This window comes from Chrysochloris asiatica, unplaced genomic scaffold, assembly GCF_000296735.1.
Source record: "Chrysochloris asiatica unplaced genomic scaffold, ChrAsi1.0 scaffold00188, whole genome shotgun sequence".
Taxonomy (NCBI): domain Eukaryota; kingdom Metazoa; phylum Chordata; class Mammalia; order Afrosoricida; family Chrysochloridae; genus Chrysochloris; species Chrysochloris asiatica.
The window spans coordinates 4,289,697-4,298,307 of record NW_006408706.1 but is presented as its reverse complement, the minus strand read 5'-3'; positions in this window follow the sequence as shown (position 1 = coordinate 4,298,307).

Sequence of the window (8,611 nt, the reverse complement as noted above, 5' to 3'; positions counted from 1 at the left end):
GGGATAAAGATCTCAGATGAAACTAGGTCTCGGCTAAAAGCATTGATTTAGAGAAAAGGAAAAACTGCTGAGTTAAAAGAAAGAAGATAATGTTTGTAAGGAAAGCAAAATAGGAACTAGCCATGCTGAGGTGGAATGCTTAAGTAGAAAAACCTTCAGTGTCATAGGAGGAATAAAGTAACCTTTGAATAACAGATACATTTATAATTGCTTTGTTACTTTCTTTTCCTGTGAGAAAAGATGAAAGGGACCCGATTTATCCTCCCAGAGAAACAACTAAATAAAAAAGTGGATAAAATGTAAGAAATGTTGATTTTCAGGTAATACAGGACAGATGTCCCTGAAAGAGGAAAAGCCCTTCATTTGTCTCAATTATTGCTTGCAGGGTGTACCCCAGATGGAGGAAGAACCTAGGCAAGACCCAAAGTTATCTCTGGGAGGAAGAGCTGGGAGTCCAGAAACAACAATGTCATTTGCAAAGGAGACAGCTAAAAAGAGAATAAACTTCAAGGGTCTCCCTGCTGAGCACATGCACATGACCCAATGCCAGGGGGAAAGAAATAATCATCTAAAAAACAGTCTCAAAAGCTCAGCGAGGACAAGGAATATATATTTAATTTTTGTCAATTTAAATAGAAAATGTAAATGTTGAATATTTTCTATTTAAATTAACAAAAATTAAAAATATATAGAGGTGCAATGGTTAAGCACTCAGGAGTTCAAACCTACCCAGAAGCTCTGGGGTACAAAGTCGTAGTGAACATCATTTTGAGAACCTAGAAAATTCTGTGAAGCAGTTCTACTCTATCATGTAGAGTCTCAATGAGTTGAAATTAACTTGACTGCACCAAATAGCAACAAGAATGTACTTATAACTCAAGTTTCCAGAGGAGAAGAGAAAGATGGAGAGACATAACAAAAATATATGAACATGCAAAACTTTTCAAAATTGAATGAAAGCTATAAATCTGCAGGAAAAAAAATTATTTACAATAAATCCACTGTAGTCCAATAAATCTCAAGTATACTAAACATAAAGAAAATGACACTGAAGCACATTAAAATCAAATTGCTTAAATATAAAAATAAAAGTTTAAAAACAGCCAAAAAAAAAAAAAACAAACACAAAATTAGAAGACAAATAATCAAAGACTCAGTATCAGAACAATGCAAAACAAAGAATGGGTAGAACAACATTCTTAAAATGCTTAAAGTAAATAAAAATGGCCAACCAAGTTCTCTGTAGTGGATGAAAATATTTTCCATAAAAGAAGGTGAAATAAAGGTTTTTTCCAGATATAAAATGAAGAGTAGATCCACAAACATACGCACACACAACACACATTCACACCCCTGAATCTTTTAGTCATAATTATAATGGTTAATTTTATCAATCAACATGACTAGGCTATGGTGTCCTATTGTTTGGTGAAACACAATTCTAGATGTTGCTGTGAAAGTATTCGTATTTATAATTAGATTATTGACATCTATAATTAACCAGTTGCAATTGAATCTATATCAACTCACAGTGACTCCATGTGTGGAAGAGAATTATGCTCTATATTTTTCTCCCTTTTTTCTTTTGGCTTAAACACATACACACAGAAATTTATTATTTTACAATTCTGTAGGCCAGAAGTCTAAAATTCAGGGATAAGCAGATCCTTTGTTGTTTTTTTCTTAGTTTCTATAACCATTGAAATTGCTTGGATTGTTGACACATCTTTTCAATCTCTGCCTCTGTGTTCACGTGTTATTCTTTCCTTTCTGTCTGAGTCTTTTCTCTTCTTTTATAAGGATACCACTCATCTTGGAAAACTGTAAGCAACTTGGCAAGTCTGAAATATAGGGTCTGAGGAAAGTCACAATGTTGAATTTTGAATTATTTCTACAAAGAACAGGGAACTATAAACCTCAAAATCAGTTTTAACCTTAAGGTTGGTGGTTCAATCTCACCAGCTGCACCTTGGTAACGCTTCACAGGGTTGCTATGAGTCAGAATTGATCTGACAGCACTTAACAACAACAACAACATTATAGGGAGGGTAAAAACAAGGATCCAAAGAATCAACCCTCTACCACTCACCAGCAGACATGACTGCCAGCAAGCTTATATGCCTGCTCATGTGTTCCCTTTGAGTTTCACTCTTGAAGGGGGATTTTACCTGAAGGGAATTGAATGCTTGTCTTTATAGTTCCCTGGCGAACAACTTGCTTACTCCTGTAGAACCAATCAGACTGACATTTTTAATTGGATTTTTTTTCCTGCTGATCTTTCTTCAAAGATGCATCATCTATTGCTTTAGCTGTTCCAGGCTGGTCTGCATGTCCTTTCAAGTGGGACTGTCCCACCTCAGAAGGTTCTGGATGGAGTTCAAGATTCCACCTAAGGTCCTATACACTACAAAGACTACAAGAAACCTATTTCACTGGTCAAGTTCTAGAACTCCTTTTAGGTATTCCAATCAGTTATGGGCTTATAGGTTTTCAGTAGTCATGTTTCCCGACATTACTTCTATCTCACTCAAGTGTTTATTTTACAATAGTAGGCAAGAGAAACCAATATTTATAAGACAGTCAAGCATCTTGACTCTTCAGACTATGCCTTGATTCCTGTATCACAGAGCCCTGTTGTTCCAAGGTTAAGCATGCATCTCTATTTACTTCTGTCCCATTTAGTCCATGCAAACCAGCCTCAGTGTTCCCTTATCTACCTTGCTCTTTCATCCCTCTCCACATTCTTGTGCATTGTCCTCCCCAACACTCAAACTATTATGTGTTTATCCCCTACCCTGTGCTCTACTGTCCCCTCACACCACACCCCCAACAACCCCACCCAACAACCACCAGTAACCAACAAATGATTTTTTTCTGTTTTTCCTTTTAGTATGGGTATCTTTTCTTATGCTTTTACAATAATGGTCTTATGCAATATTTGTCATTTTGTGACTGACTAATTTCACTTAGCATAATGTCTTCAATGTTTATCCATGTTATGTGGTAGCTTGCAGCTTCCTTATTGTTCTTCAAGGTAACATAGTATGCCATTGTGTGTATGTAACTAAGTTTATTTGTCCAATCTTCCATTGATGGGCACTTAGGCTGTCTCCATCTTTTTGCTATTGTAAATAGTGCTTCTATGAACATTGGTGTGCATATATCTACTCATGTTATGGTTCAAATTTCTTGTGGCTGTATACCAATTAGAGGAATTGCTGGATCATATGTTTTCTGGAGTGGGCAGTGTCTTCTTTCTATTGTGCATAGGGTTGCTATTAGTCGGTACTGATTCGATGGTATCTAACAACAACAACAATGGTTAATGATCATGAACACTTTTTCATATGTTTGTTGGCTGCTCAAATCTCTTTCCTGGTGAAGTGTCTGTTCATGTCCTGTGCCCAGTTTTTAATTGGGTTATTTGTATTTTTCTGTGGAGCTTTTGTAGTTTTCCATAGATTTTGGAAATTAATCTCTTTCCTGATATGTCATTACAAAAGAATTTTTCCCATTCTGTGGGCTCCCTTTTTACTCTTCTGGCGAAATATTTTGTTGCACATGAGGTTCTAATTTTCCAATCTTCTATTTTGCCTTCTTTTGTTTATGTAATTTTCACAATGTCTGCTAGTCTGTGTGTGCCCTGTATTAGAGCCCTTAAACTTGTCCCTATTTTTTCATTGATGACCTTTATAATTCTGGGATTTACATTTAGGTCTTTAATCCATGCTGACGTGGTTTTTGTGTATAGCGTGAGGTAAAGATCTTGCTTCAGTCTTTTGCATATCGATTTCTAGTTCTGCCAGCACCATAAGTTGAAGAGACTATGTCCTCCCCATTCAATGTACTTTGGCACTTTGTCAAATGTTAGTTGGGTGTATTTGAATGGGTTAATTTCTGGATTCTCAATTCTGTTTCATTGATCTGTGTACTTTCATTGTACCAGTACCAGGCTGTTTTAACCACTGTAGCCATGCAGTAAATTTTGAAATCAGGAAGTGAGAGCCTTCAACTTTGTTCTTCGTCTTAAGCAGTGCTTTGCTTGTCTTGGGTCTCTTTCTTTCCATATAAATTTTGTAATTGTTTTTTCTATCTCTCTAAAGAATGTCGTTGGAATCTGAATTGGGGTTGCATTATATGTGTAGATTGCTTTGAGTAGTAGTGACATTTACACAATGTTGTCTTCCTATGCAGGAACATACTATATTCTTCCATTTTGGTAAGTCTCTTTTGGTTTCTTATAGTAGTGTTTTGTAGTTTTCTTGGTATAGGTCTTTGTTTCTCTAGTTACACTTATTCCTAAATATTTCATTCTTTGGGAGGTTTTTGTAAATGGCATTCCCTTCTTAATTTCCTTTTCAGTGCTGTCATTTTTAGCATAGAGGAATCCAACTGATTTTTATATATTGATCATGTACCTTGACACATTTCTGAATCTTCCAATGATTTCCAGTAGATTTTTTTGCTGAGTCTTTGGGGTTTTCTATGGGATCATCTCATCTGCAAATACAGAGTTTTACTTCCTCTTTGCCATTTTGATGTCTTTAATTCCAAGACAATATTGAATAAGAATGGTTATTAAGAGCATCCTTATCTGTTTCCTATTCTCAAAGAGAAGGCTTTCAGTTTCTCTCCATTAAGAGAGTGGTGTTGGCTATTGGTTTTGTATTATTGTGGTTAGGTGTCATCAAGTCTGTAGCAACCCATAGCAACCTTATTTATGCACAGCAGAATGAAACACTGTCTGATCCTGGGCCAACCTCATTACTGATGCCATGCTTGAGTCCATCGATGCTGCCACTTGGCCAATCCATCTCATTGGGGGTCTTCCTCTTTTTCTCTGACCATCCACCTTACCAAACATGATATCCTTCTCCAGCCACTGGTTCTTCCTGACAATATGTCTGAAGTATGAGACACGAATTTTGGCTATCCTGGCCTCCAAGGAGCACTCTGGCTGCACTTCTTCCAAAACAGATCTATTGATTCTTTAGGCAGCCCATGGCAATTTCAATATTCTCCTCCAACACCATAACTCAAAGGTATCAATTCTTCTATGTCTTCCTTATTCACTCTCCAGCTTTTGCATGCATGTGAGGTTATTAGACATACCATGGCTTGGGTCAGGCGCACCTTAGTCCTCAAGCTGACATCTTTGCACTTCAACACATTAAAAAGGTTTTGTGCAGCACATTTGCCTAATGCAATATGTCTTTTGATTTCTTGATTGCTGCTTCTGTAAGTGTATATTTGCTCTTAATTATGTTGAGGAATTTCTCTTAAATTCCTACTTTGTTGAATGTTTTTATCAGGAATGGATATTGGATTTTGTCAAATGTCTTTTCTGCATCAATAGATATGATCATGTGGTTCTTTTCCTTTTTCTTACTATATGGTGGACTACATTGATTGTTTTTCTAATATTGAACCATCCTTGCATCCCTGATATGAATTCATATGTTGACTTCTGAGACTTTTTTGAGAATTTTTGCATCTATGTTCATAAGTGATATTGATCTATAATTTTCTTCTTAGTGATGTCCTTCCCTGGTTTTGGTATGAGGATTATGACTGCTTCATAGAATGTACTAGGAAGTTTTCCATCCTTTCCTATATTGTGGAATAATTTGAGTCAAATTGGTGACATCTCTTCCCCGAATGTTTGGTAAAACTCACCAGTGAAGCCATCTGGGCCTGGACTTCATTTGGTTGGGAATTTTATTATGACCTGGTCAATATCTTCCTTTGTTATAGCTCTCTTCAAGTTTTCTACCTTACTCTGTATATAAGTTTAGATAGGTTGTGCATTTCTAAAAAATGTATCCATCTCCTTTGATTTTCAAATTTGTTGGAATACAACTCTTCATACTATTCGGTTATTATCCTTTTTATTTCTATTGGTTCTGTTGTGCCATCACCTATGCAGTTTCTTATGTGTGTTACTTGTGTCTTTTCTCTCTTTTCTTTTGTGAGGTTGCCAGTGGTTTGTGGATTTTATTAATTCTTTCAAAGAACCAGCTTTTTGTCCTGTTGATTCTTTCTAATTTCCTATTTTCTATCTAGTTTATTTCTGCTCTAAACTTGTTTATTTCATTTCTTCTGTTGTCTGTAGGTTTATTTTGCTGGTCTGTTTCTAGATGTTGGTGATGTTGTGCTAATGTGTTGATTTTGGATCGTTCTCCTTTTTGGATGTATGAATTTATTGCAATAAAATATCCCCTTAGCACTGCTTTTGCTGTGTCCCAAAGATTTCGCTATGTTGTGTTTTCATTCTCATTTGTTTCTAGGAACTTTGTGAACTCTCGTTTTATTTCTTCTACTACCCAGTAGCTTAAAGGAGCTCTGGTAGCGTAGTGGTTACAAATCGGACTGAAAACCTCAAGGTCAGCAGTTCGAAACTACCAGCTGTTCCATGGGAGAAAAATAAGGTTTTCTGCTCCCATAAAGATTTACATCCTTGGAAACCCTGTACAGGGTCGCTATGAGTCAAAACTGACTCCATGGCACATAACCACCACCACCACCCAGTAGCTTTAAACAGGGTGTTACTCAGTTTTCATTTTATTTTATTTCATTTTATTTTATTTGTTTTATTTCATTTTATTTCCTTGGTCTTCCTATTGTTGATTTCTAATTTGATAGCATTGTGTTCTGAGAATATGCTTTGTATTATTTTGATGTTTGTATATTTATGGAGGCTTATTTCCTTGGTCTTCCTATTTTTGATTTCTAATTTCATAGCATTGTGTTCTGAGAATATGCTTCGTAGTATTTTGATGCTTGTATACTTATGGAAAGGAGTTCTGGTAGCATAGTGGTTATGAATCGGGCTGCGAACCTTAAGGTCAGTGGTTCAAAACTACCAGCTGCTCCGCTGGAGAAAGATGAGGCTTTCTACTCCCGTAAAGATTTACACCCTCGGAAACCTTGTACAGGGTCGCTATGGGTCGAAACCGACTCGACGGCACTTAACAACAACAACAACAAATACTTATGAAGGCTTGTTTTGTGGCCTAACACATGATCTATTCTGAAGAATGTTCCATGTGAACTGGAAAAGAATGTGTATTGTGCTGCTGTTGGGTTGAATGCTCTGTACACATCTATGAAAACCAGTTGGCTGATTGTGCTGTTTAGTTCTTCTGTGCTTTTATCAAGTTTCTTTCTAGTTGTTCTATCCTTTTTTAAAAAGTGGTGTATTAAAATCTCCCACTATTATTGTAGCCTATTTTCTATTTCTTTTTTTCATATCTATCAGAGTTTGCTTTATGTATTTTGGAACTGTTTTATTGGGAGGGTAGATATTTATTATGGTTATACCATCTTGCCTAATTATCCCTTTAATCATTAGATAATGTCCACCTTTATCTTTTATGCTGATTTGTGCCTTAAAGTTTATTTTATAGGAGGTTAGTATTGCCATTCTTGCTCATTTTTTATTGCCATTAGCTTGGTATATGTTTTTCCATCCTTTAATTTTAAGTCTGTTTTTGTCTTTGTGTATAAGGTGTGTCTCTTGCAGACAGCATATTGAAGGATCTTGTTTTCTTATCCATTCTGCCACTCTCTGTCTCTAAACTAATGCATTTAATCCATTGACATTCAGTGTAATTATTGATAGGTAGGAATTAATTGCTGTCATTATGTTTGTTTTCATGGTGCTGCTGCTGGTTTCATTGTTCTGCTTGCCTTCCTATGGTGAGTTCATGTTTTTTGTGCTCTTTTCTTTCTTGTCAGTTTCTTCATAGGTTTAATGTTTCCATGTTCTTCTTGGATTCTCATTTTCTTGGTATAGTGTGAAATATTAATTTTCTTTAGGTTAACTTAAGTCTATTAACTTTTTCCACCATATTTCTTTTCATTTTTATTGTGAATTATGTGATGGTTTACATGGCAAAACAGTAGCTTTACATTTGTCCTATCTTATTTCTTTTCATTGCAATGATTACAATCCCTTCCATACATTATCAAACAGCCAAAGGGTATACCCCGCAAGCCTGCTCCCCTGTTGTCAGCAGACAGCCCCTCTCCCTTCCTAAGTCCAGAGTACCCAGCCGCTCCATCTTTCCACATCATCATCTCTTCCTCCATCTTTGGTGTCACTTCTTCTCTGGATAGGGTCCCACACTCTGCTCTTCTCCCTCGATGACCCCAGGGACCTCTGCTCCTGGATGGCAAAATCAACCACTCCTCTCCTTTTGTTTAAAAACGTCTACCTTTATATTTCCAACACTTACATTCGATCTGGATAGCAATTATTCACTATTGAACCACAAGAGATGTATCACCATCTCCTTTCATCATGCCCATCCAGACAGGTTTGAAACCACTTAATGGAGATTCTACCTTCCCCTGCACCATCTAGAACTAGGTTCCTTCTTGAAAGCTTGTAAGCCAGTCACTTCCTGCCTTTGTTGTTGTTGTCAAGTGCCATCGAGTTGGAACCGACTCATAGCAACCCCATGCACAGCAGAACGAAACAATGTCTGATCCTGGGCCAACCTCACTACCGCCGCCACACTTGATGCCATCAATGATGTCACCTGGCTGATCCATCTTGTTGGTGGTCTTCCTCTTTTTCTCTGACCCTCCATCTTACCCAGCATGACAT